Below are 7085 nucleotides of genomic sequence, written 5' to 3'. Positions count from 1 at the left end.
GATGGAAATTCCATACTTCCACCTCATTGGGCCAAAAGCTTGAAGTCAACCTGGACTCTTCCTCTCATTTTTCACATTCAACACGCCAGACCGAACTGTCTACCCCATTGTCCAAATCTATCCTAAATCTGTCCACTTCTCACCCGCTTCATGAGTACCACCTGGGTCCAGCTAGCCCCATCATCTCCCCAGTCCCCTCTGCCCTAGCCCCCAAAGACTGTCCTCCTAGAAGCAGCCACCAGAGGGCGCCTGTGAGCACATGAGTCAAGTCCCGCCCCTCATCTGCCCACAGCCCTCTGGGTAAAAGTGTACGTTCTCCCCAAGCCCAGAGGGTCCTGCGAGACCCATCCCGTGCCCTCCCCGCACTCTATTGCCACGGGGGCCTCCTTCCTGTGCCTCTAATACTCCAGGCATGGTCCTACCCCACGTTGTCCCGCTCATCTGGAATGCCCTTCCCCCAGACACTCAAACTGCTCCCTCCGGAACCAGTCTTTGCTCTGATATCTCCTTATGCATATATAACATTCACTACCATGTGACCTCAGTACTCTCACCCCATAATCCTAGTTCACATCCCTTCACGGCTCTTCTCACCATATGACATACCTTATATTTTACTCATTTACCGACTATCTGCTTTACTAGGATAGAAATGCTTGTCCTGTGTCCCCAGAACCTCAGCCAACATCTGGGAGTCAGGAGGTCCTCACTAAATATGTGTTGAGTGAATGAATACCACCCACACTATAAATTTAGAGCATATTCTTTTTTTAAAAAAATCACATACAGGCACCCCCGGACATTCAGGGCAGGCTCATTCTCCCGGGGGGGGTGGCATTCTGGGCACCATGGGGTGCTGAGCAGCATTCCTGGTTTCCACCCACTCCATGCCAGGAGCACCCCCAGTTGTGACAACCACAGATGTGCCTCAGTCATGGCTCAGTGTTCCCTGGGGGCAGAATCGCTCCCAGGTGCAATCTAGTGATCCAGCGATGTCGGGCGAGGCTTCCAGCAGGATGAATCAGGGGGGTTTCTCATTGGGGTCTCCACTCATACGCTCCCCTATGCACGGGGGAAAGTGGGATTCAATATTTTTGTTTAAAAAATTTAACTCAGTGAACCTGAAGATCTAATTGGCTTTATTAAGCAACTTGTGAACGGGGCAGCATCCCATCTAGCAAGTAGAGGAGTGCTTTGAGAGGGATGTACAAAGTGGAAGGTTTTTATAGGAAGAAGGATGGAGCTAGGACTATCAACATGAAAAAAAAGAAAGGATAATTTTTAGACTGGGTCACCTTTGGGGAAGAGAAGAAGCGTTTTTACCATGAAGATTGCCTTTTCTTTTTATGGAAGATGGAGAGGGCCCATGTAACAGATTACCTTACTGGTACTTGAAAATTACCAGAAAATTCCAGACCGATAAAGATTACATTTCTGGGAGAGGTTGAAACTCAGATCGAGTATTAAATCTAGGTTTTGTATCATGGGCTTTTATTTAAAAAAATTTTTTTTGAGTTTTCTTTTTTTCTTTTTTTTAAATTGTTTATCGGGGTAACATTGGTTAATACAAGTATATTATTTTCAGGTGTACATTATAATTTAACATCTGTATATTCTAGTATGTGTTTACCACCCAAAGTCCAGTTTCCTTCAGCTACCATATATTTGATCCCCTTTACCCACTTCACCCTCCCCCTACCCCCTATATTTGACCCCCTTTACCCCATCTACCTCTCCCCTCCTCCCTCACCCCTTACTGTATCATGGGCTTTTTGCATGAGCGATGCCATTTTGGGCCTGTGGCTTTCTCTTTAACATTTTACATGTAGAATATGAGGCTCAGAAAGGTTATGTAACTTGTCCAAGGTCATAAAGCCAGTGAGGGCAGAACTGGAATTTAAACTCAGGATGTCTGGTTTGGGTCAACCAAATCAGAACTTCATCTAGGAAATAGTAGTGAGGCAGAGTTGCTCCCTAATTAAACCATGACTTTTTCTTTAATTGTGGTAAAATATATATAACTTCCCATTCTCCCTCCCCTAGCCCCCAGCACTACCATTTACTTTCTGTCACTGAATTTGACTCTTCCAGGAACCTCTTATAAGAAGAATCATATAGTATTTGTCTTTCTGTGACTGGCTTATTTCACCGATCATAATGCCAGGGTTCATCCATGCTGTAGGGGGTCAGAATTCCCTTCCTTTTTAAGGCTGAATAATATTCCGTTGTATGTATATGCCTCTAAACCATATCTTTTTGAGTCACTGGTTGCCAGCTCTTATTTGGGTAACCCTGGTCAAATCACTTAACTTTCCTGAGCTTCAGTTTGCTCCTGCATAAACAAGCCCATCCAAAGCCCACAGTGTGGGGAGAATTAAGTGAATTAATTGATTTAAAGAGTGGTGGCAGCATCTAATAAGCGCTCAATAAGCGTCAAAAGACAGATGCAACTGGCTGCAGTGGCGGCCGGTGGTCAGCAGGGGTCGCAACGGCCGCGTCTGCGCCTTCCTTGCGCCGCAGCGGGCGCATGCGCAGCGGAGCCTCCCTGCAGAGGTCACTTTTTTCCTTGGTTCTTCCCCGCCCTTTCCTTACCCCCCACCCACCCGCCCCGCCTGTATTTATTACTGCAGACCCTGAACCTGGCTGTGGCCGCTTTTACTCTCTCTTGAAGTCCTTCAGGGTTTTGCTAAATGTGGGCCTGGGGATGGCGATGGAGAAGCCTCCAGCGAACATCTGGCTCTGCAGCTGTGGGGCTTTACACCTCTCCATGAAGGGTTAATGGGGCGGGGAGACTCAAATCTCCCTATTCCCCTTAAACTTTCCCCCGCTTCTTCAACTTAACACTAAATTAAATTTTCTCAATAAACAATCTATTCACTTGAGAGAAAATTCAACCTCTTCTTAACGGAAAACTTTGCTTTTCTTCACCGTAATGCCCCAGTTTGCAAGGCAGTGCTGCGAAGTGTCTAACATGAAGCCCCTCCGGAACCAGTCTTTGCTCTGATATCTCCTTATGCATATATAACATTCACTACCATGTGACCTCAGTACTCTCACCCCATAATCCTAGTTCACATCCCTTCACGGCTCTTCTCACCATATGACATACCTTATATTTTACTCATTTACCGACTATCTGCTTTACTAGGATAGAAATGCTTGTCCTGTGTTCCCAGAACCTCAGCCAACATCTGGGAGTCAGGAGGTCCTCACTAAATATGTGTTGAGTGAATGAATACCACCCACACTATAAATTTAGAGCATATTCTTTTTTTAAAAAAATCACATACAGGCACCCCCGGACATTCAGGGCAGGCTCATTCTCCCGGGGGGGGTGGCATTCTGGGCACCATGGGGTGCTGAGCAGCATTCCTGGTTTCCACCCACTCCATGCCAGGAGCACCCCCAGTTGTGACAACCACAGATGTGCCTCAGTCATGGCTCAGTGTTCCCTGGGGGCAGAATCGCTCCCAGGTGCAATCTAGTGATCCAGCGATGTCGGGCGAGGCTTCCAGCAGGATGAATCAGGGGGGTTTCTCATTGGGGTCTCCACTCATACGCTCCCCTATGCACGGGGGAAAGTGGGATTCAATATTTTTGTTTAAAAAATTTAACTCAGTGAACCTGAAGATCTAATTGGCTTTATTAAGCAACTTGTGAACGGGGCAGCATCCCATCTAGCAAGTAGAGGAGTGCTTTGAGAGGGATGTACAAAGTGGAAGGTTTTTATAGGAAGAAGGATGGAGCTAGGACTATCAACATGAAAAAAAAGAAAGGATAATTTTTAGACTGGGTCACCTTTGGGGAAGAGAAGAAGCGTTTTTACCATGAAGATTGCCTTTTCTTTTTATGGAAGATGGAGAGGGCCCATGTAACAGATTACCTTACTGGTACTTGAAAATTACCAGAAAATTCCAGACCGATAAAGATTACATTTCTGGGAGAGGTTGAAACTCAGATCGAGTATTAAATCTAGGTTTTGTATCATGGGCTTTTATTTAAAAAAATTTTTTTTGAGTTTTCTTTTTTTCTTTTTTTTAAATTGTTTATCGGGGTAACATTGGTTAATACAAGTATATTATTTTCAGGTGTACATTATAATTTAACATCTGTATATTCTAGTATGTGTTTACCACCCAAAGTCCAGTTTCCTTCAGCTACCATATATTTGATCCCCTTTACCCACTTCACCCTCCCCCTACCCCCTATATTTGACCCCCTTTACCCCATCTACCTCTCCCCTCCTCCCTCACCCCTTACTGTATCATGGGCTTTTTGCATGAGCGATGCCATTTTGGGCCTGTGGCTTTCTCTTTAACATTTTACATGTAGAATATGAGGCTCAGAAAGGTTATGTAACTTGTCCAAGGTCATAAAGCCAGTGAGGGCAGAACTGGAATTTAAACTCAGGATGTCTGGTTTGGGTCAACCAAATCAGAACTTCATCTAGGAAATAGTAGTGAGGCAGAGTTGCTCCCTAATTAAACCATGACTTTTTCTTTAATTGTGGTAAAATATATATAACTTCCCATTCTCCCTCCCCTAGCCCCCAGCACTACCATTTACTTTCTGTCACTGAATTTGACTCTTCCAGGAACCTCTTATAAGAAGAATCATATAGTATTTGTCTTTCTGTGACTGGCTTATTTCACCGATCATAATGCCAGGGTTCATCCATGCTGTAGGGGGTCAGAATTCCCTTCCTTTTTAAGGCTGAATAATATTCCGTTGTATGTATATGCCTCTAAACCATATCTTTTTGAGTCACTGGTTGCCAGCTCTTATTTGGGTAACCCTGGTCAAATCACTTAACTTTCCTGAGCTTCAGTTTGCTCCTGCATAAACAAGCCCATCCAAAGCCCACAGTGTGGGGAGAATTAAGTGAATTAATTGATTTAAAGAGTGGTGGCAGCATCTAATAAGCGCTCAATAAGCGTCAAAAGACAGATGCAACTGGCTGCAGTGGCGGCCGGTGGTCAGCAGGGGTCGCAACGGCCGCGTCTGCGCCTTCCTTGCGCCGCAGCGGGCGCATGCGCAGCGGAGCCTCCCTGCAGAGGTCACTTTTTTCCTTGGTTCTTCCCCGCCCTTTCCTTACCCCCCACCCACTGCCCCGCCTGTATTTATTACTGCAGACCCTGAACCTGGCTGTGGCCGCTTTTACTCTCTCTTGAAGTCCTTCAGGGTTTTGCTAAATGTGGGCCTGGGGATGGCGATGGAGAAGTCTCCAGCGAACATCTGGCTCTGCAGCTGTGGAGCTTTACACCTCTCCATGAAGGGTTAATGGGGCGGGGAGACTCAAATCTCCCTATTCCCCTTAAACTTTCCCCCGCTTCTTCAACTTAACACTAAATTAAATTTTCTCAATAAACAATCTATTCACTTGAGAGAAAATTCAACCTCTTCTTAACGGAAAACTTTGCTTTTCTTCACCGTAATGCCCCAGTTTGCAAGGCAGTGCTGCGAAGTGTCTAACATGAAGCCCAGCACATAGTAGGTGCTCAGTACATTCAAAGATTTTTTTCTTTTTTCTTCTCTTTTGTTTACTTTTATTTTTTCAAAGATTCTTTTTAGTGTTAATAAGAAATTTATTAAGAATGAAAAATGATACTTATCTTCTGAAAACTCCTCTCTCAGATGGAGCATGTGCTTGCCTTGTAGAATTAACATAATCGTGTCAGGAACACAGGCGTAGGTGTTTTAAGACCCCAGATTGAGCCGGTGGAACTGACGTCTGCCTGCCATTCCCTCTGCCGCTCTGAGCCTCAAATATTTATTGAGAAACTCCTGCCTGCCTCGTTTTTCCCCCTGGGTTAAATGCGGGATGCTGATAGCAATCTTTGATTAAACGAAATCAGGGCTGGGACAGCATTTTACAAGATGCGCGAAGCTTTTGTGGAGGATGAGGGAGTGGCAGGAGTGCACAGAATTATTTTAAGGTCCACACCCGAATTTGCATCGCTTTTCGCAGACGCTCGTGTCCACTTCTCCTAGCTCAGGAAAAGCATTGCGGTTCCTCTCCTTTTGACAGTGAATTTAGGGGAAGATTCGCTAAAGGGGGTTCGCTTGCGCTGATGAGAATATCATTCATCGATGTAAGAAATAGTGAGCGTCTACCAGGCGTTGAGCCGGGCTCTTCATAAAGAATAAAGATAAGTGAATTGTTTGCTGAATTTCGTTCCCTTGAGCCAAAGATCTGAAATACAACTGTTTTTTAGGGTCAGATTAGGACAGAAATGCAAAATAGTTTTCCTGCGCCACCTCCTGGAGAGGAGATGAAATAGAAAGTGAGATTGTGCAGGAAAAGCGTTTAGCCCCGTGTCTGAGACATGGTAAACCAGCCTCTGAAATAAATGTTGTATTAATAGCAATGATAGCTAACTAAAATGGATGACGTGTATTGAGGACTGTGGCAGGCATGGCGCTAATCCCTTTACGTATGTATAGTTAATTTTACTCTCCCCCTAACAGTGAGGTAGTACTGGCTGATTATTTTATCCCCATTGTACAGATGAAGAAACTGAGGCACAGAGAAATCCGCGTAACTAGGGTAACACGAAAAGCGGTGGAACGAGTAAGGTGTTTCGTCTACTTATGTATCCACCTACAGCATAGGTATAAATGCACCAAATAACAATGCCCGGCGCATAGTGGACCCTCAGTCTGTCGTTGCGAAAATAATGAGTGACGAATACCTGCTTTTTTAAAAAAGCTTTTCATTTCAAATAATCATAGATAGGTTTCAAAATAGTACCGAGAGCTCCGGAGTAGCCTTTCCCCAGCTTCTCCCAATAGCGTCATCTTTACACAATACCAAAACCAGAAAATTGACTTTGGGGCAATCCACATTGTCGCATGCTTTCAACAGACGTGCTTGACATTTTTCCAGCTAATATTAGTCGCTGTGATTGATATCCTCAGCTAAAACGAGACCCTTTGTGCACCCGAGTATCGCATCCCGGAGGCGTGCACCCGGCTGGGGGCCCACCACGGTCCTTGGGAAATCTAGGCGCACCACGCAGAGCGTGCCCGCGAGAGTGGCTGCGCCGGCGCCCCGTGGGTCGCGCGGGAGCGCGCCCACGCGCCTG

The 7085-nt window shown here is 45.5% G+C and overlaps 1 long non-coding RNA gene across 1 annotated transcript in view; it reads left to right on the top strand.

Moving 5' to 3' along the window:
* LOC111732427 overlaps positions 1–7079 on the top strand; it is a 9797-nt gene extending 2718 nt beyond the window's left edge. Inside the window, exon 3 of the long non-coding RNA XR_002777546.1 lies at positions 6029–7079. This is a non-coding gene — a long non-coding RNA (uncharacterized LOC111732427). The remainder of the gene's footprint in view (positions 1–6028) is intronic.
* Positions 7080–7085: the final 6 nt, after the last annotated feature.

Source organism: Pteropus vampyrus, unplaced genomic scaffold, assembly GCF_000151845.1.
Source record: "Pteropus vampyrus isolate Shadow unplaced genomic scaffold, Pvam_2.0 Scaffold459, whole genome shotgun sequence".
NCBI lineage: Eukaryota > Metazoa > Chordata > Mammalia > Chiroptera > Pteropodidae > Pteropus > Pteropus vampyrus.
The sequence above is the reverse complement of the archived record's forward strand: the minus strand, read 5'-3'. Positions and strand labels throughout refer to the sequence as shown.